General features: G+C 43.2%; 1 protein-coding gene across 1 annotated transcript in view; it reads right to left on the reverse strand.

Moving 5' to 3' along the window:
- Positions 1 to 22,634, reverse strand: part of XKR7 (XK related 7) — a 59,107-nt gene that overhangs the window by 27,084 nt on the left and 9,389 nt on the right. The gene's annotated exons all lie outside the window — the stretch shown is intronic.

Raw genomic sequence — 22,634 nt, forward strand, 5'->3', positions numbered from 1 at the left:
CACTCACCAGAAAGGGAAGCTGATATTCATTTGTTATGCATTTGATCATACAGCTTGCGTTTCAGGCCCGAGTAATATTTCCTCCTTCTGAGCCAGAAGCTGATGGGGCACTACTAAGGCGTGCGGATGAAGGCCACACCAGCTGCATGAACAATAAGGACTCCAATGCTCTCCCTTCTTCTTCTCCTTCTCCTCTCTTTTCTCTTTCCTTCAAAAGCATTTAATTTTGCAAAGCTGATGATTAGGCAGAATCCCACAGAGCAGACCCTTGCCGCTAATGACTACCTCCATATTCAGGAAGGTGGCTGGGGAAGGGGAAGTTAATGAGTTTCATTATGGCAATTAATGGAAAGGTGGAAGATATCAACTAGATAATGCAATGGCGTTCTCTCTGGATTAAAATGGGTTGTTAGAAGTCATTGATTCGTCAGTATTCCAATAACTGCAACAACCATTCTACTTGTTTACTTTTTGTGGGCAACCATATTTTCTTAGTTTGTTGTGGGTTTTTTGGGGGGCCATGTTCTAGAAGAGTTTATTTCTGACGTTTCGCCAGCATTTGTGGCTGCCATCTTCAGAGACTATAGCTTTTTCTCTCACTGCTAGCTACTTTTGACTTTATATTGAATCTGAACCTGAAAAGAGACTTTCCTCTTCATCAAATCAGGGAAACCAGAAAAATAAAAACACTCATCTCTTCAGCATTTTTTTTTTTTTGTAGTCTTGGTGTTGGGTACAAAAGTATTTCAAGCATTTAGTCTTTTATTTCTGAGTACCTAAGCCACTTGAAACAAAGTCGTTCTATAGGTTAAGATCTTGGAATCAATTTTTGCGTCTGTTTCACTGTCTTTCTGCAAACTCTTCTAACTGCAAGAACTGTGTCCAGGTTCAGTGTTACAGATAAGATAATAAGAACCATTTTAAAACGGTCCTACCCTGAGAACATTTGATCATTATCTCTTTAGAGATAAGAAATGACAGGCATACAATAGGGGAGTGAAACTTTAGCTTTGCTCATGTGCCTGTTTGTGTATCTATGAAAACTCTATAAAATGCTACAGCCGTGAAATAAAAATGTGTCCATCAGAGGCATTGCTGTAAGTTAGGCCGAAAACAGTTTTGTTTTTTTTGTGGATCCTTTAGCCAGACTTTGGGTTGTATTTTCCTATCCAGGTTCATGAATCTTAGCCCAACCCAACATTGGGACCACCTGAAAAATGCCAGCAGTGGTCCATGGACCAGATTTTAAGACCCCAGCCGGGTACAAATAAGTATACTTTGAAGATTAATAGAGCTCCCTCTTGTTCAGGAGAGGCCTGTATAATAAAATAAGCGATCAAATTGGCTGATCAGAGGGATCGGCTTCTTTTCCCCCAACAGGACTCAAAACTTCAAAGTACCTTCAGTTATTTTTTTTAAATTGTTTTTCAAAAGTATAATACTGTTGTTTTGCCCCTATTTATTTCGATGCCGCTTCAGCAGTTAAAAATAATTAATGTTATGCCCCTTACGGAGAGAGAGGCTACTGACAAGGATCAGCAATTGACGATTAGAATGTAGAAAGATGCTTTATAGAATCCTAGAGTTGGGAGAGACCCCAGGGGCCATCCAACCCCATTCTGCCATGCAGGAACACAGACTCAAAGCCCCTGTGACAGATGGCCATCCAGCCTCTGCTTTAAGAACCTCCAAAGAAGGAGACTGCACCACCGCCTAAGGCAGTGTCTTTCACTGTCCAACAGCTCTTATCATCAGGAAGGTCTTCCTAATATTTTGGTCGAATATTTTTTTCCTAGAGCTTGCTCCAGGTCCTAGTCTCTGGAGCAGCAGAAAACAAGCTTGCTCCCTCCTCAATATGACATCCCTTCAAATATTTAAACAGGGCTATCATATCACCTCTTAACCTCCTCTTCTCTAGGCTATACTGACTTGGTTCTTTGGTCCATCAGTACAGTCAATTGTGACTGGTATCATCATATTAAAAAGCCAGGCAGGGAGCTGGGTATGTTCAGCCTGGAGAAGAGATGGTTAAGAAGTGATTTGATAGCCCAGTTTAAGTATTTGATGGGGTACCATGTTGAGGATGGAGCAAACTTGTTTTCTGCAGCTCCAGAGAGTAGGGCCCACAACAATGCATTCAAACTAGATTAAAAGAGATTCCAGATCAACATTAGGAGGAACTTTGTGACAGTAAGGGCTGTTTGACAGTGGGACACAATCCCTCAGAGTATAGTGGAGTCTCCTTCCTTGGAGGTCTTTAAACAGAGGCTGGATAGCCATTTATCAGGGGTGCTTTGACTGTGTATTCCTGCATGGCAGAATGGGGTTGGATTGGATGGCCCTTGATGTCCCTTCCAACTCTTACGATTCTATGATTCTACGCAGACCCTGGGACTTTCAGTCTGGGACACTGCTGGTGTTTTACACATATATAAATTCCTCTATAGAAGCTGCTGGACATTTATGTCCAAGATGGAACATCCACTTTCAATTCAAGATAGTGGAAGAGGAGTTGTGCACAAGGTGCCATTGCCCAGGGTGCAACTGTGCATTGCACTTGGATTTTCAATTCATGTGGATGTGCCTTGTGCATGGATGTGAACACACTGGGTTGTGTGTTTGTATGCACATTGGGCAACCTGAGTTTAGTTGCATTGCACAACACTGCCATTTGACACAAGGGTATCATAGCACTGTTAACTCCACATATGGAGAGCCAGTGTGGTGTAGCTGGACTATGACTCTGGAAACCACAGTTTGATTCCCCGCTCAGCCATGAAACTCACCGGGTGGCCTTGGGCAAGTCATATGCTCTCAGCCTTAGAGGAAGGCAATGGTAGACCTCCTGTGAACAAATGCCATCAGGGACCTAGCCAGGATTTTAGGAAGGGGGGGTCCAGACTAAGTGCCACCATTATAATGGGGCTTGGGCGTGGTGGTGCAGCAGCATGCACCATCCATTTTTCTAATGGAAGGGGGGGGGGGTCCGGACCCCAAGAACCTCCCCCTTGGCTACGTCCCTGATGCCATGCAGGGGTAGCTGTGTTGGCAATTTAACAAATGCAAACAAAAATCCATCAGTGATACCTTTATTGGCCAACCAAAATGCACAATATCCACTGCACAAATCATGCCAAAAACCCCCGTGATGGGGTTGCCATAAGTTAGAAACAACCTGAAGGCACACAACCACCACCACATATGGATGTTCATGCTATGAACCCACAAGGTAAGATGTCGGCCATAGAACTCAACTTCTCTACGGAAATGTGGATATACTATGTCAATAATTATAAGTCAACCATTCAGCAGGCACATTTTCAACCAGGTTATTTCTTTGTTCAATTGCTGGTCACTTCTGATAAGTAAAGGGAGAGCCAGCATGGTGTAGTGCTTTGAGTATGGACTGGGATTCTGGGAGATCAGGATTTGAATCCTCACTAGGCCATGCAAACTCACTAGGTGACCCTGGGCAAGCCACACTCTCTCAGCCTTGGAGGAAGGCAATGTTGCCCCCCCCCCCAGGAATTTGGAAAGGAAAATCCTATTTTTAGGCCCCATACTGTATGGTCTACAGTTTGAGGTTTGATTAGGATTCTGGGAGAACAGGATTTGAATTCCCCACTCAGCCATGGAAACCCACTGGGTTTTAGTAATTTATAGTGTAGTGTTTTATTGTTCACTTCTAATTATATATGTTCTGATCTACTGCCCTTTAGTGGAAAGGCCATTATAAATAAACATCATCATCATCATTATTATTATTATTGGGCAAGTCCCACTCTCACAGACTTAGAGTCATAGAATCGTAGAGTTGGAAGAGACCACAAGGGCCATCCAGTTCAACTCCATTCTGCCATGCAGGAACTCCCAATCAAAGTATCCCTGACAGGTGGCCATCCAGCCTCTGTTTAAAGACCTCCAAGGAAGGAGACTCTCACCCTCCGAGGGAGTTTGTTCCACTGTCGAACAGCCCTTACTGTCAGGAAGTTCCTCCTAATGTTGAGCTGGAATCTCTTTTCCTGGAGCTTGCATCCATTGCTCTGGGTCCTAGTCTCTGGAGCAGTAGAAAATAAGCTTGCACCCTCCTCAAAATGACATCCCTTCAAGTATTTAAACAGGGCTATCATATCACCTCTTAACTTTCTTTTCTCTAGGCTAAACATCCCCAGCTCCCTAAGTCATTCCTCATAGGACATGGTTTCCAGACCTTTCACCATTTTAGTTGCCCTCCTTTGGACACACTCCAGTTTCTCAATGCCCTTTTTGAATTGTGGTGCCCAGAACTGGACACACTATTACTTCCCTTGATCTAGACACTATGTTTCTATTGATGCAGCCTAGAATGTCATTGGCCTTGTTAGCTGCCACATCACACTGTTGACTCATGTTCAACTTGTGGTCTACTAGGACTTCTAGATCCCTTTCACACATAATTTCATTCAGCCAGGTGTCCCCCATCCTATATCTGTGCAATGACAAACCTCCTGTGAAGAAATCTGTTCAAGCAAACCCCAGGACAGAGTCAGAGTTCAAGACACATCACAACAAGAAGTAAGTGCTTCTATTGTTTCCTAAAACACCTTGACCCTTTCTGTGTCCCACAAGGGGGTTGATGCAAGGGGTGTGTATTCTGTGTATGTGTATTTTCTGGTTTGCCACAAGCGCCATTCACTCAGCAGAAGTGCCACTTTAAACGCTGCATTCCGGAACAGACCTGCTGAAAAATGCGTTTTCATATTCCAGTCATCGCCTGGAGACATGCCTCACGCAGCAAGCGACCAGCTAAAGACCCTCATTATTAACCTTCTCAGAGCGATATAAATAATCCAAACCAATTGAGGCGTCTCCCTGCCTGTGATTCTTCCACCAAGCAGGCAGACAAAGCTCTTAACTTGTTCCAATTACTACCTCCAATTTTTGAATGTCGAGGGATACACACACACACACACACACACACACACACACACACAGGCACACACATCTATATTTTGCAAGGCAACCAGTCCTTGTTGCAATCAAATTCGGCCATCATACATTTTGTTCCTCATTTTTTACAGCTACATTAAAAAAATCAAAAAGGACAGAGAAAAGGCAAACAGAAAGAGAAAACCACCGATCTCAACCTAGTAGAATTTTCCTAAAAAGTAATCCGGTGATCTAAGGCCACAATCCTTTATTTGAAAGGTAAATCTAAGGCCTTGATGTATATTTTGCAAGGCAACCAGCCCCTGTTGTAAACCAAATTGGTTCAGCACACATTTCCCCTCTTTTTTAAATCTACATTGAAAAATACAAAGAGGACAGAGAGAGCGCAGAAGGAAAGAGAAAGCCACTGATCTCCACCTAGCAAAATTTTCCTAAAAGGTGATCGAAGCCCACAATCCCTTATTCAAAGAAGGAGAGAATTTTCTTTGGGGAATGGCAAAGAGGAGGCGGGGGTTGCAGCCATTTAAATCCATTATACCTCTCAGAAAGCCGGATCCTTAGACAGACTGCTGCTGGGTGGCAAAGCAACCTGAAAATGATGTCACTGCAAAGCTTAGCGGCCGCCCAGCCTCTCCGAATGCACAACCCCATCGCCACTGTCAGCATCACAAGAAAGCCAGCAAGTGCAGGTGGGATAACCGCATCTTGACACTTGGTTGGAAAACCAAAAGAAGGCTGTGTCCTGCTTTTGTAACTGGGAGGAACTGGGCTGGCCCAACAAGCAGAGGTCATCATTGCAAGAAAGCCAAAAAAGGAAAGGCTTCAAAGAGAGCTTCTAGTCTTGACAGCTTTTCACTACTGAGTCCTTTGACTTCCAAGTCATTGTTCTCTGGATGTAAAGCTACACAGCTCCAAGCTGAATTGCAAGTGATTTCCTATGCTTGGGGAGCAGGGTGGCATAGTATGTCTCTGTGTGTGTGCGCGCACACCTCTCCATGACTGTGCACACCCCTCCATGTTATGCGCACACAAGTGTGTGTGACATACTTAGGGACAAATGACAATGGACTTAATGATGTTCACATTTGGCATTTTTAAGCCAATTTAATTGAGTTTTTTTTAAAAAAAGAACCACACAAATGCATGGGTTTCCGTCTTTAAAATTTTAAAAACTTGTTTTTAAAACATCTGACAAAATGCTACCAGATCAAAGTGCTGCGTATTGCAGCATTGTTAAAAAACAAGCCATAAGCTGTTTGCTGCAAATTAAAATACCGGATGCACAAAGGCAAGCATAGTGGTTTGAGTGTTGGACTACAATTCTGAAGAACAGGGTTCGGATCTCACTAAGCAATGAAACCCACAGGGCGACCTTGGGCAAGTCACACTCTCTCAGCCTCAGAGGATGGCAATGGCAACCTCCCTCTAAAGAAACTGGCCAAGAAAATCCCATGATAGCTTCACTTTGGAAACAACTTGAAGGCACACAACGACAACAACACAAAGGCAACCAAGTGGCAACGTGCTTAATGAGGCTCTCTTAGTATTTCTTAAACCATTCATTTTTTAAAACCCAACCAAATTGCTTTTCATTTTTAACCCAGTCTTTAAAAACCCGTGCTAAAATGCTGCTTCAGCCAGGCTCTATGAGACATCTATGACTTTTTAGTAACATAAGTGAGAATTTGGTGACGATTAAAATATGGAATTAACACTAAAATTAACACATGGCTAAAATGAGACTGAAGAGGGAAGGGTAACTGCAGGACTGTGTCAAACCACAGACCTATGGTGATATGCTCCACAGTTCACAACATTGCTGCACGCAACGACACACAAGCAGAATGCTAAGATAGCTTCCTTTATGCTGGTACTCTTGGACTCCAACTCCCATCATCCTCAGACAGACATACTTGGCTACAGATTGGAAATTGGAGTCCAGCACATCTAGAAGGCAGCAGGCTGGGGAAAGCAGTGCTATGGCGACAGACGTGTTTTGAGGCTCATTTCTGTGAGAAAAGGGGAAATTCAACCGCTCCTGGTCAGCCTTCAACTGCCAGTCAAAAGCCTTCTCCTTCAGGCAGACCTTCAAAATCGGATTGCCTAGTGAGCTCTCAGAGGTTTTAAAATGAAAGTGCTGTACTTCTGAATGTTGTACAGATTATATATTACCGATCTAGTTAGTTGGGTTATTGTGGTGTGGTGTGTTATTGTTTTATTATTGCTTCTTCTTATTATTATTTTAAATAACCTTTTTAAAGTTTTCATCTTGTACTTAATTCAATCCTTTGTACATTGAGATTAGTGATCAGGACCTTGGATAGCTCCTGAAAGCCTTAGTTGCAGCCTGGAGTTATTCTCTATCTTGCAAACAATGAAGCCACTCCAGAGAGGGGACATCTTCTTGCTCTCTGACTCTGACTCAGGCAGCAAAATATCTTGGGCCACTTTGATATTGTTTTTTGCCAAGAGAAAGAGAGGTTGCAGAAGTTTGCTAAGTCACACACACACCACAAGCACTTCCCTTCTGACATCTTACTGTTTCGACACTCAGATACATGTGGTCAGGTCCCCATCTGATTACAATGGTTGCCCTTTGAGCCCCATTGCTAAGAAAACATTCAGTCCTCTCCAGCTTCTTGTATCCACAGAGAGGAAAATAGGCACTGATGGGAGACAGGAGAGGGTTAATGAAGCTAACATAAAGTTCCATAATGGACAGGGCAAAGTTGCTGGGTTGTTACTGTTGTCAACTGCCGTCAAGTTGACTTTGACTTAAGATGACCAAGGAATGAGAGACTGCCAGGTCACCCTGTCATCAGCAGCAGCCTTTCTCAGGTCTTGCACACTCAGGGTCATGGTTTCCTTGATGGTCCTCTTCTTTCCCTACTGCTTACTACCTTACTAAGTATTATTGAGTCATGCTCTCATGGTACGTATGATAGTCTCAGTTTTGTCATCTTGGCTTCTAGGGAGAGTTCAGGCTTGATTTGCTCTTTCTTCTTGTTTTTGTTGTGTGCCTTCAAGTCATTTCTGACTAACGGCAACCCTAAGCCAGAGTGGCATGGCGGTTTGAGTGTTAGACTGGAGACCAGGGTTCGATTCCCAGCTTGGCTATAGAAACCCACTGGGTGATCTTGGGCAAATCACACTCTCTCAGCCTCAGGAGAAGGCAATGGCAAACCTTTTCTGACCACCTCTGCACAAGAAAACCCCATGATAGGGTTGCTGTAAATTGAAAGCAACTTGAAGGCACACAACAACAACCAGAAGGCAGACCTATATTGGGTTTTTTTTGGCAAGATTTGTTCAGAGGAGGTTTGCAATTGCCTTCCCGAGGACCCATTTATCTGTCTTTTTAGCAGTCCATATTGTGTGTAGCACTCTTCTCCAGCACCACATCCCAAAGGAGTTGATTTTCTTCCTGTCATCTTTCCTTACTATCCAGCATTCACAACTATACATAGAAATAGGAAATACGATGGCAGGGACAATCCTAACTTTCGCTGAAGATGCCAGCCACAGATGCTGGCAAAACATCAGGAATAAACCCTTCTAGAAGAGGGCCACAGAACCCAAAAAACCCACAAAAAACTATGGATGCTGGACATGAAAGCCTTCAGCGTCACAATCCTAACTTCAGTATTCAATGGTGTATCTTGACATTTCAGGATCTTGTCTAGTTCCTTCATGGCTGCCCCTCCAAATCCCAGTCTTCTCCTGATTTCTTGACTGCAGCCTCCATTCTGATTAATGCTGGAGCCAGAGAATGAGTCTCCAGGGACATTTGGCTAAATAGCCAGTGGATATTTTCTAAATGGCTGGGAAATACCTGGAATGGCTGAATAAATGTCTCTTTTCCCCAGCTCCCTTAAGGATGACGTAATCTAGGTCAGCAGCAGAGACTGCCACATTTTGGCATATCATGAGGAGACAAGGCTCACTAGAAAAGAGAATCATGCTTGGTAAGGTGAGAGTCAGAGTGGCATAGTGGTTTGAGTGTCAGACTGCAACTCTGGAGACCAGGGTTCGATTCCCAGCTCAGCCGTGAAACCCACTGGGTGACCTTTGGCAAGGTGCATGCTCTCAGCTTCAGAGGAAGGCAATGTCAAACCGCCTCGGAACAAATCTTGCCAAGAAAATGCCATGATAGGTTTGTCTTAGGGTCACCATAAGTCAGAAATGACTTGAAGGCACCCAACAACAACAATGGTGGAAGGCAGTCAGAAAAGAGGAAGAGCGCATTCTGGATGGACAGACTCAGTCAAGTCTCTCATTCCCATAACTCAAAGTCAACTTGATGGCAGTTAGCAACCATAAAGTAGGGGCAAAATGGGTCCTTACACTTAAATCCAAGAATTTAGTACTCAGCCATGGCAGCTAAAACAGTTTAAAACTGTGTTATTTCTGCATTGTAGATGCAGCCTAAGATGCTGGGAGCCCAGGTCTGAATCCCCCTTCAGAGCTGGAAACCACTGGATGACCCTGGGTAAGTCACACTCTCTCAGCCTCAAAGGAAGGCTGAGAAGATCTTGCCAAGAAAACCTTGTGATAGTTCACCTTAGGGTCAGCAGAAGTGGGAAAGCACTTGCAGCTAATAACAAGAAAACATCAGATGTCAGAAATAGAGTTTAGGTATATGATTCTATGATTCCATCTCAAGAAAATGGGCAACCAAAGTGACTAAGGAAATGCAAACACAGCAGATAAGGGCTACCTCTCCCTTACTTGAAGACTCTACAGAAACAAAACTTTTTTCATGGGTGGCTGAGATTGTGACGCCTTTCCTTTCTGATGGTTCAGTGTACAGAAACTTTGTTCCATGCACAGCATTATTTAAAACTGAATACTGAATAAAATTATCTCCTGGCTCTGTGTACAAGGTCTACATGAAACATAAAATGAATTCTGTGTTTAGACTTGGGTCCCACCTCCAAGATCTCTCTTTATGCACATTTTTACAAAGACAGGTATTCCATGCAGGTATTCCAAAATCCAAAAAACTCCCAAATCCAAAACACTTCTGTAGAAGACTTTTAGCTGCAAGCGATTTTCAATAACTCACTCTCTGCAATAGTAGAAATTTGTAGACTGAAGATAAAGGGTTTTTCTTGGGGGGAGGGAAGCATTTTCATTAGGAGGAGAAATGTCCTCATTTTGTCCCCTGGACAATTGGGGGGGGGGGGGTCTGTGAAAGTAGGAAAACAGCAATTTTGGGGACAGAAAGCCATGTTTTGGGGACTCAGGAGTGTTTCTCTCTGCTGAAAGAACCACATTTCACACAACATAATTATACAGTAGTGCTACGATTCCAGTTTGACTGCCATGACTGTCTCCTTTATAGTCTGGCAATGGCCTAGAACTCTGGCTGAGAAATCTAAATATTGGGGTTTCTTGATGTGGGTTTTTTGGGCTCTGTGGCCATGTTCTTTTAGATTGTAAGCCTGAGGGCAGGGAACTGTCGGATTAAAAATAATATTGTAAGCCGCCCTGAGAGCCATTAGGGCAGAAGGGCGGGATATAAATACCTAAATAAATAAATAAATAAATGTTCTAGAAGAGTTTATTCCTGACATTTCACCTGAATCTGTGAAGGGCATCTTCAGAGAATGCATTCTCTGATGATGCCATCCACAGATGCTGGTGAAACATCAGGAAGAAACTCTTCTAGAACATGGACACAGACCCTGAAAAACCCACAAAAAGTTATGGGTGCCGGCCATGAAAGCCTTTGACTTCACAATCTAAATATTTCTCCCTAAACTGCAAACTCCACCATTTCATAAGGTTGAGCCATGGCAGTTAAAGTGGAATCATAGCGCTATAACTCTGTCATGTGAAAGAGCCCATAGAATCATAGATCTGTAGAACTGGAAGGTACCCCAAGTATCATATACTGTAGTCTAACCCTCTGCTATGCAAAAATCCAGAGCGAACACAAATGACAAGTGAGCCTCCAATCTGGATCTAAACACTTCTAACAAAAAATGATTCCAGCACCTTCTGAGAAAGTCTAATCCTCTGTCAAACAGCTTTTACTGTTGGGAAGTTCTTTCTAATGTTGGTTTGACTGTCCCTGTCTGCGTGTGTGCGGTTTAAGCTGCCTTGCCCACCTATGTTTGTCTTAAATATTGGTAAATAAATTCAAATATTATAGAATAGCAACTGATCTATTACCAAAGGATTCCAAAACTAAGTACTGCAGTAAGTGCTGCACCCAGATATTTCTTATCACTCAGAAAACATAGGGGAAGCATAACAATAGACGAACAATGCATAAAGTCTTCCAGCAAAAAGGCAAAATATTAGGCTCATTCAGATGTTGATAGCAGGAGGCCTTAATCTGCATCAGGCGCTTGCCAGGAATTATGTTATCACTTATTTCTGTGCTGGTTCTTAGCCTCCCCAGGAAGGCTGACAAACAGACAAAATCCAAAAAGGGGAAAAAATGCAAGTTTCAGTGGAGCAATGATCTCAGTAACATCTTTCAAAGAAAAAACAGAAGCCAAGGCCAACTAGTAAGGAAAACCCATGACCAGGTTGGGATTGCAACTGCATCCTTTATCTTGTGTTACTCCCAGCTGATGCACAGTTGATGGACCAGTGCCTTTGACAAAGACAAAACAGGCTGAGGATCCTTTATCTGGAATTCTGAAAACTAAAATACTCCAAAATCATCCGCAAGAGTGGCTGAGACAGTGACGCCTTTGCTTTCTAATGTTAAGGGTACACAAACCTAGTTTTGTGCCCAAACTTATTTTAATAAGTTATGTACAAAATAACCTTCAGGCTATGTTTATAAGGTGTATATGAAACACAAATGAATTTCATGTTTAGACTTGGATCCCATCTCCAAGGTATGCAGGAATATGTGAATATTTTAAAAGCCAAAAAATAATAATCTGCAATTCCAAACACTTCTGGTCCCAAGCATTTTGGATAAAGGAGACTCAGCCTTTATGACAGCCACAGGTTTACTTTTTATTCTCATTACCTCCAGCACACACACACACGCACAAAAACTTTTTTTTTGCAACGGCTGCACAGATTTTCATTGCCTTATCCACCACAAACCCAAGATCATGTTTCCCATCGGCTGCTGTCAGTTTAGATCCTATCACTTCCCTGTCGACATGAAGTTACCCTCCAGACTCACAGCTACAGTGGTCCTAAACACAAAGCCCTCAGCATGTCAATGTCTACCAACATTAGGGCAGGACTGGGGTCAAATATCTGGGACAAGAACTCTGCTGAACACAGAAGAGTGAGATGCCAGTCTTCCCAATATAACAGAGTTGGTTGACCATGTTTTGAAGAAAGAACAAAGACTTGGAACAACTGCTGATGCAAGTTGCGAAAGAAAGTGCAAGCTTGCAGCTGAATATTAAGAAAACAAAAATAATGACCACAGATAGTTTACATCGGTGGGTCTCAAAGTTTGGTGCCTCAGATGTTTGGGACCTCAGTTCCCCTAATTCCTGAGCACTGACCATACTGGCAAGGACTTCCTGAAATCCAAAACATATGAAGGGCTAGAGATAGATAGATAGATAGATAGATAGATAGATAGATAGATAGATAGATAGATAGTGATAGCTAGCTAGATAAGATAAATAAATACAGAGCTAGGGACCTTGCAGGGCAATTTCATCTGGTTTTGCAGCCAGCAAATTTAGGGCCAGGTCATAAGCCTGTTATACAAGGGAGAAATTGTCTCCCACATCCCAAGAGAGCAAATTTTTCAAAAGCATACCTTCCAACTGTTTTGATTTGGCAGAGAGAATCTGGATTAATCCCCTGTCTTCCCAGTTTTCAGCTGCTTTTAAAACTTCCCATTCCTGCTTACAAATAAATCGGAATCGATGGATCAATTCAACAGCGGAGCATGGTTCCCACTACATTTGCCCCGGTTGTATTTTCTCCCACTACATTTGCCCCGATCACATTTTTCCCCTCTAAAATAATCCACTTGTGGTTCCCATTCATGAATGAATCGATTCAAAATGATTTGGTTCCAACCGACCAATGGATAAATTTAAATTGATTCCAATCCACATGTGGTTCGCAGATTTGATTTATCAAAAAAGAAGCGGAAAATATCAGCATAAAAAAGATGCAGGTTAAATGGGTCTAGCACATGCCCCCCCCCCCCAATCACTTCAGCAATTCGGATTAAGTGGGAACCAGGGTCATTTGAACCGGTTCAAACCAATTCACAGTCCGATTTAAAAGATAGTCTCTCTCACTTCCTCCCACTTTTCTTCTGTGTCCTCAGCTTACTTCAGGTGCTGCAAATGAAGTTTTTAGCACAAAAGTAGTTTGCACTCAATTAACTTCAGAGAGAGGGGGAATCCTGACCTTCCCAGTAAGCTCAGGCAAAAGCAAATTGCTGCACCCTCTCTTGGTTTGTCTGTTCTCCCTCCTTAATAACTTTTATCATCCTGGCCACACTCTGAAGTTACTTGTCCACACACCTGGGTTTGGGGGCTGGGATATGTTGGAGGTCATGAAAGAAATATCTAACTGAGGAGTCACAAATATGGCCCCAGGGTGTGTGTCACATTGTGCCCAGCCCTGTTTTAAATGCAAGGAATAGGGCTGTGTTTACTGAGCTTCTGCCTCCTTCCACCAGTGTTCTTCACACCCGCCCACCTCCACACCTGCTGTAGCAAGGGATCTGTGGTTTCGCCCCACAGCAGGTGTGGGGGATGTGCACAATGGCAGGCAAAGCACACTGGCTCCATCCCTCCCTACTCTCTTGTACGTTGGCACTTCTCCGACTCTGGCCCCACTCATGTGAAAGACAGGAGCCGCCCGTGAAGTATTATTATCAATCCCTGATTAATTATGCAACGATTCAGTATGGCACAAATGTGCTGTGTTCCTTCCCAAAATCTGTTTAGAGTGCAATATTTATTTCAAGGCTTTTGTAATGTTCTGGAGAGGCTGCAAGGAGCAGAGACTCAAAGAAAAGTAAGGAAGCCGGAAAGAGGGGTGTGCCAGGGAACGGCAGGGCTCCCTGCAAAATACAGGTGTATGCTTCACTTGGCGAAGGGTGCATCTACACAGGGACGTAGTCAGGATTTTAGGAAGGGGGTGGTCCAGACTAAGTGCCACCATTATAATGGAGCTTGAGTGTGGTGGCACAGCAACACGCACCATTCATTTTTCTAATGGAAGGGGGGGGGGTCCGGACCCCAAGACCCCCCCCCCTTGGCTACGTCCTTGATCTACACTATAGGAATAATGCAATTGGATACCACTTTAAGTGCTGTAGCTCCAGCCTACAGATTCCTGGGACTGGCAGTTTTACAAGGTCTTTTGCCTTCTCTACCAAATAGTGTCACAAAACCTTAAATCCCCACAATTCTGTAGGATTGGAGCCATGGCAGTTAAAGTGGTGTCAAACTGCATTATTTCTTCATTGCACACATACTCTGGGTATCCAAACACCAGGACTGGCTGTCCATTTGGACACACAACCATTACTTTAAAAATGCCTTGTTATAGATCAGAATCAACTTGCTGGCATGGAGTAAACAGTTTAACCATATAGTTGGCCCTCCATATCCAATTTGATGCTTGTATTCAAGCATCTATGGCTTGAAAATATTCAAAACGTATATACATTCCAAAATGCAAACCTTGATTTTTGTCATTTTTATAAGGGTCACCATTTTACTATCCATGGTATTTAATGGGACTTTAGCATCCATGGGTTTTGGTATCCAGAGAGGGTCCTGGAACCCAAACCCTACAAATACCAAGTTTTCCAGGGTGCTGAACCATATCCTAGTTGGGTATATTCCAGTTAATGAACTAGAAATGTTCCTGCATGTTCCTTCTCTAACAGAAAATGTGGTGCCAAAGGCAGAACTAACATGAAAATAATGCCTAGGTTCTTGTACTACAAAAAAGAATAGCAGTTCAATATGTCTCAGCAAACCTTTCACCAAAACTAACAGTGTAATGAACAAGTCAGGAAAGGAGAGCCTTGTATAAGAAAAAACAACATGCTCAACCTTCTAAAGCATCTTCCTAAAATTTATGCAGGGATTTTCTTTCTTTTACTAGTTTTTTTTTCCTTTTACTAGATTTCCACTTTTCTTATTTCCATTTTAATGCTTGAACTTCTAGATCTACACCTTTTTTAAAAATACACTGAGGGTAGTGGTTAAAAAGGCTTATCTGTTCTTCCCTTATTGCCCTGATTCTGGAGGCAATTTCTGGATTACCTTGCCAATTGTAGGTGAACGCGTACAAGTGTAGTAGGATCAGATGGAGGATCCCACACTTTTCCAACTCAAGCTTTATTGCATTGTTGACTGCAGATACACTGCTGTAATCTGATACTGAAACGACATTTCTTCACTGTTCTCCCAATGTCAATGCTGCTACAAATGCCCAGCTAGACAGAGGATAAGGTAGGAAAAGGGGGTGACTGGGTGGGTATTTCAAAGTTTCTTTAAAAGAAGCTTGTTTGTCAGACGCTTTAACTGAAGTATGCCTGTACAGGCTGAGTTTCCCTTATCCAAAATGCTTGGGGGTCGTAGGATTTTGGATTTTTTTTTGGATTTTGTTATATTTGTATCTTCATCATGGAGATGGGACCCATGTCGAAACACAAAAATCATGTATGCTTCATATACACCTTACAGACATAGCCTGACGGCAATTTTATATACACTATTTTTTTTGAATTATTTTGCACATGAAACAAAGTTTGTGGCACTATCTCAGGTCTGGAAGCCATGTCCTATGAGGAAAGACTCAGGGAGCTGGGGATGTTTAGCCTGGAGAAGAGAAGGTTAAGAGGTGATATGATGATAGCCCTGTTTAAATATTTGAAAGGATGTCATATTGAGGAGGGAGCAAGCTTGTTTTCTGCTGCTCCAGAGAATAAAACACAGAGCAATGGATGCAAGCTACAGGAAAAGAGATTCCACCTCAACATTAGGAACAACTTCCTAACAGTCAGGGCTGTTCGACAGTGGAACGCACTCCTTCCTCAGAGTGTAGTGGAGTCTCCTTACTTGGAGGTCTTTAAGCAGAGGCTGAGTGGCCATCTGTCAGGGATGCTTTGATTGAGAGTTCCTGCATGGCAGAATGGGGTTGGACTGGATGGCCCTTGCGGTCTCTTCCAACTCTTTGATTCTATGATTCACCCATGTGGGCAGTTTTGGATTTTGCAGATAAGGGAGACTCAACCTCTACTGTCTTTTTAGGCTGGCAGCAGAGTGATTGGGGAGATGTAAAAGATTTTACCCACATTGGATACTAGCCAAGAGTCTGCATCAGAGGCTGTAACGCATACTTTCAACATGTCGGAGCAACACTGCTGACACAGTAGGCAACCATGCTCATGAACTGCAATGATCCACAATGGGGCAATGTGCAAAATACAGTACGACTCCTGTATCTATGAGAATATGTTTCCAGACTTACTGCAGATAGCAAAAATAGTGAATAATGGTGAACCCCATATTTCCACCAGATGCTGACCTTGGAGACATGCTGGAGGATTCCTAGATGGCTAGAGAGGTCTTTCCCCCAGATACAGATAAGTGAAATTGCACTAACCAGTCCTGCAAATCCAGGGGTCATACTGTATCTCATTGTGCAGTGGGACATGTTGTGCATTGACACACTGCTGGCTCCATTTGTGCAGTGAGTCCAATGACATAGCTATGTCTCAGTTTCTCCGTCTGAGAATACAAATTTTGCATAATGGTGCAATTCAGCTCTGTTGGTGTTGTGTGCCTTCAAGTCATTCCTGACTTATGGGAACCCTAAGGAGAACGTATAACAGGGTTTTCTTGGGAAGATTTGTTCAAAAGGGCTTTGCTTTTTCCTTCCTCTGAGGTTAAGAGAGTGTGACTTAACCAAGCCAGTAATAATAATTTACTTACACACCTGGTTCCTGAAAACAAAATATCCTGTGGTCAGAGACTGGGGACTGAACCTCAGTTTTTTTCAGCATTCAGAGAATGTCTTCCATCAGAGGGCTTTGTCTCTACCCTCAAATTGTGTGCATATAATAGGCAACATCTCCAGAAGTATGCTAAAAAGGAGCTTATGTGATGCAGGAGGTATGTGTGCGTGTGTGCGATAAGAGAGAGAGACAGAGGCACGGAAACACAGAGAGAACACTTGGTGCTCTTCTCTTCCCAAGCCTACTTCCGCCAGTAATAATTCATCACTTCTTCGAAAGAGCCATCCCCTTTCCGTACCAAATCCAGCCTCGCTAATGGGTTTAGCAAACTGCATTTAACTGGTCAGTGGAGCAAGTGCCACAAATCCCAAGATTAAGGCCGAGGCTGATACAGGGCTCAAGTAGCCACTGTGACCGGGAGGGCTTTGCAAAGAGGGACCGCTTTAATTGGCTTAAAGCCCTGCCAAGCAGAGCTGAGTAAGGAAGGAAGAGGGCCAAGCCCAGGGACCCAACGGGAGCCTTCACTCCAATTGCTCTTCTGGTTTCTTAATCCAGCTCTTCACCAGGTACATAGGATCCAGGTGCAAGCGGTTGAGGGAGGTGGAGATGTTTAGAAGAAAAGAATGAAACATGATTTGTTCTTGTTATCTGCCTCAAGTCAAGTTTGACTTATGGCAATCCTAGGAATGAAAGACATCCTAGAATCCTAGATTTCGAAGAGACCCCAAGGGTCATCTAGTCCAATCCCATTCTGCCATGCAAGAATACACAACCAAAGCACTACCTGAGACAGATGGCCATCCAGCCTCTGTTTGAAAACCTCCAAAGAAGGAAACTCTACTATACTTTATCTTCCACTATTGTACAGCTCTTACTTTCAGGAAGAAACTCTTGTAGAACAGGGCCACATAGCCCCAAAAGCTCCACAAAAAACTATAATTCTTTCTAATGTTTAAGTGGAATCTCTTTTCCTGGAGTTTGCATCCATTTTCCGTGTCCTACCAGTCTCTGGTGCAGCAAAAAAAGAGCTCTGCTCCATCTTCAATATTGCATCATATAAATATATTTCATATATTTGAACATAGCTATCATGTCACCTCTTAGCCTTCTCTTCTCCAGGATAAACCTACCCAGCTCCCTAAACTGCTCCTCATAGGACATGGTGGTTTCCAGACCCTTCACCGTTTTGGTCACCCTCCTCTGGACACGCTCCAGTTTGTTCACATCCTTCTTGAATTGTGGTCCCTAGAAATGGACACAGTATTCCAGTTGACCAAGGTAGAATAGATTGGTTACTATTACTTCTAGAATAGATTGGTTACTATTACTTCCATCAATCTAGACACTTCTTCCAAGAGATTCTTGTTACAGTTGACTCTCCCTATCCATGGATTTTTTTTTATCCAAGGATTCAAGCATGGTTGAAGAAGGACCAGGGGGAAAGTGCCAAGGTAGGCTTGATGCTAAACATTAAGAAAACAAAAACAATGACTATGGAAGAGCTACAAGAGTTAATCCTAGATAATGAGGCAATCGAAACAGTTAAAGAGTTCCCATACCTTGGTTCCAACATTAATCAGAATGAAGATTGCAGTCAAGAAATTAGAAGGTTAGGACTGGGAAGGACAGCAATGAAATGATGATGATGATGATGATGATGATGATGATGATGATGATGATATTTATTTCTTACCCGCTTCTCCTCATGCATCAAAATAAAAGAAATGGACAGGACATTAAAGAGCAAAGGTATAACTCTGAATACTAAAGTGAGGATAGTCCAAGCCACTCTATTCCCCATCACCGTGTACAGATGTGAGAAATGGACAGTGAAGAAAGCAGACAGAAAGCAAATACAGTTGTCTCTCCTAACTTGCGCATCTGAGAACCGCGCCCTTGAATATCTATGTAGGGGCAACCTCCACTATTTTAAATCATAGAATCATAGAGTTGGAAGAGACCACAAGGGCCATCCAGTCCAACCCCATTCTGCCATGCAGGAAATCCAAATCAAAGCATCCCCAACAGATGGCCATCCAGCCTCTGCTTAAAGACCTCCAAGGAAGGAGACTCCACTACACTCTGAGGAAGGAGTGCGTTCCACTGTCGAACAGCCCTTACTGTCAGGAAGTTCTTCCTAATGTTGAGGTGGAATCTCTTTTCCTGGAGCTTGCATCCATTGTTCTGGGTCCTGTTCTCTGGAGCAGCAGAAAACAAGCTTTCTCCCTCCTCAATATGACATCCTTTCACATATTTAAACAGGGCTATCATATCACCTCTTAACCTTCTCTTCTCCAGGCTAAACATCCCCAGCTCCCTGAGTCGTTCCTCATAGGGCAAGGTTTCCAGACCTTTCACCATTTTAGTCGCCCTCCTTTGGACACATGGCTCCAGTTTCTCAATGTCCTTTCTGAATTGTGGTGCCCAGAACTGGACACAATATTCCAGGTGGGGCCTGACCAGAGCAGAATACAGTGGCACTATTACTTCTCTTGATCTAGACACTATACTTTTATTGATGCAGCCTAGAATTGCATTGGCCTTTTTAGCTGCCGCATCACACTGTTGACTCATATTCAACTTATGGTCTACTTGGACTCCAAGATCTCTTTCACATGTACTTTCATTCAGCAATGTGTCTCCCATCCTATATCTGTGCATTTCATTTTTCTGCCCTAAGTGCAATACCTTACATTTCTCTGTGTTGAATTTCATTTTGTTAGCTTTGGCCCAGCTTTCTAGTCTATTCAGGTCATTTTGAATCTTGATCCTGTCCTCTGGGGTATTAGCTATTCCCCCTAATTTGGTGTCATCTGCAAATTTGATAAGCATGCTCCCAATTCTGTCATCCAGGTCATTGATAAAGATGTTGAATAACACTGGGCCCAGGACAGAGCCCCACTGGACACCCCACTGGTCACTTCTCTCCAGGATGAAAAGGAGCCATTGTTGAGCACCCTTTGGGTTCGGCCGGTCAACCAATTACAGATCCATTTAACAGTTCCTTTGTCTAGCCCACATTTTACAAGCTTGTTTGCAAGAATGTCATGGGAAACCTTGTCAAAGGCCTTACTGAAATCAAGATATACTATATCCACAGCATTCCCTTCATCTACCAAGCTGGTAATTTTATCAAAGAAAGAGATTAGGTTTGTCTGGCATGACTTGTTTCTCTGAAACCCATGTTGACTTTTTGTGATTATGGCATTGCCTTCTAGATGTTCACAGACTCTCTGTTTAATGATCTGCTCCAGAATCTTTCCTAGAACTGATGTCAGACTAACTGGACGATAATTGTTGGGATCCTCTTTTTTCCCCTTTTTGAAGATGGGGACAACGTTTGCCCTTCGCCAGTCTGCTGGGATCTCTCCTGTTCTCCAGGAGTTTTCAAATATGATTGCCAATGGCTCCGATATTACTTTTGCCAGTTCTTTTAGTACCCTTGGATGGAGTTCATCTGGTCCCGGAGACTTAAATTCATTTAGATTAATAAGGTGTTCCTCTACTATCTCTTTACTTATTCTGTGCTGAAATTCCCCTATTCTGTCCTCTGCTCCATTATCCTCAGGTTGAGCACCCTTTGCCTTTTCTGAGAAGACTGAGGCAAAGAAGGTGTTGAGTAATTCTGCCTTTTCTCTATCTCCTGTTAGCATTTTGCCATCTTCTCCACGCAGTGGCCCTACCGTTTCCTTCTTCTTCCTCTTGCTGCGGACATATCCAAAAAAGCCCTTTTTATTGTTCTTAACCTCTCTAGCAAGCCTGAGTTCATTCTGCGCTTTAGCTTTTCTGACTTTACCCCTACACATGCCTGCTATTTCTTTGAATTCCTTTTTTGTGATTTCCCCCTTTTTCCATTTCTTATACATGTTCCGTTTTAAACTCCGCTGGGTTGAAAGTTCCTTAGTCATCCATCCTGGTTTCTTGAGACACCTCCCATTTTTCTTTCTCACTGGAACTGTTTGAAATTGTGCCTTCAGTATCTCTCTTTTGAGAAACTCCCATCTGGTCTGAACTCCCTTCTCTTTTAGTATTTCTGACAATGGGATCACCCTCAATACTTCTCTAAGTTTACTGAAATCCGCTCTCCTAAAGTCTAGAATGTGTGTTTGACTATGTCTGGCTTCTCCTCTCCATTGTATAACAAACTCCAGGAGAACATGGTCACTTCCACCTAAGGATCCCACCTGCTGCATGCACCAGGGCAGTGTGCCGGGGGAGGGGGGGGATATGGGGCTTGAATATGTGCAAGCCTCCGTTTTTGCGTGGTGGGGTCCAGGACAGATCCTCGTGAAAATGGAGGGCCATCTATAAATGTTGTGCTGGAGAAGATTGCTGAAGATACTGCGAACAGCCAAAAGGACAAACAAATGGGTCCTTCAACAGATCAAGTCCAAACTATCCCTAGACGCCAGGATGACTAAACTGAGGCTGTCATATTTTGTCCACATCATGAGAAGGCATGATTCACTGGAAAAAGAACAATAATGCTTGGTAAGACAGAAGGAAGCAGAAAGAGAGGGAGACCACATGTCAGACAGATGGACTCCATCAGAGAAGCATGAATGTGCTGCAGAAACTAAGCAGAGGAATGGAGGATGGGGGGCTTGGAGAAGTCTCATCCACAGGGTCACCATCAGTTGAGGTCGACTCAAGGGCAGTCAATATTAATAAAACACCAACAGGGCCCCAACCATTTTTTTTGGGGGGGGGGGTCCTTTATTCCCAGCCCTGCTGGGAGTTTGTGGTGTCTGCTGTCTCTTTTCTAGCAGCAGTGGCAACTGATGATTTCTGGGTCAGTGGACAATGAACCTGCTCTGGGCTCTATCAGAAAATGGATGGATCCAAGCTGCTGAACCCCATCCACCAAATAGGCTCACTGGGGGACAGGGTTAGGAACTAGAGGAAACCCCAGAGGGAATTCACCATCCCACTGACTTGGAAGCCAACAGGCATGACTTTCTAGCTTGTTGTTAACTGCCCTCAGTGGCGTCACAGAGGCTGGTGTTACCCGGTGTGGTAACTCATGGTGTCACACACTTCCACTGACCTCCTCATCCCACATCATACAAAATCCTTAGTCATGTTTTTGTACTAATGTTGCTCACAAGTTGTAATTCCCGTACTATGCTGAATGCAATGGCAATAGTTTGGCTATAAATAATTAAAATTATACGTTGAAATTACAATATCATATGGACAGCCTAAATGTATTTACACACACACACACACACACACACACACACACATGTATAGCTTCATGTGGTTAAAGTGAAAATTTGGTGAGATGTGGTGTTTTTAGATAAAAAATTAAAAGAATACAATTTAAAAAGTAAACCTGAGGCACCTCCTTTCTGAGGGACAGCGTGGTGCAGTGGGTTGAGAGTTGGACTACGACTCAGGGAGACCAGGGTTCAAATCCCTGCTTAAGCACAACAAAACCCACTGGGTCACCTTGGGCAAGTCACAACCTGTCAGCCTCAGCCTGAAGAAAGGTACCAAGAAAGCCTTATGATAGCTTTACGTTAGAGTAGCTATACGTTAAAAAATGACCTGGAGGTACACAATATGGATGAACTTCAGCAAATGTGCTTTGCTTGTCATGGCAACCCAACACTTGCATGGAAAACCCTTAACTTAAAATGTAAGGTGCCATTCAAATCTAAAACTGAACCTCTCTTCCAACGAAGCCTCGCCCCACTCATATCATCTCTGCCACAGAGGTCTAGCATTTGAAAGAGATGCAGACAGCCCATTGCTGCCAAAGACAGATATT

Source organism: Sceloporus occidentalis, unplaced genomic scaffold (genome assembly GCF_023333645.1).
Source record: "Sceloporus occidentalis isolate IW3139 unplaced genomic scaffold, rSceOcc1.0.p SCAF_3, whole genome shotgun sequence".
Taxonomy (NCBI): domain Eukaryota; kingdom Metazoa; phylum Chordata; class Lepidosauria; order Squamata; family Phrynosomatidae; genus Sceloporus; species Sceloporus occidentalis.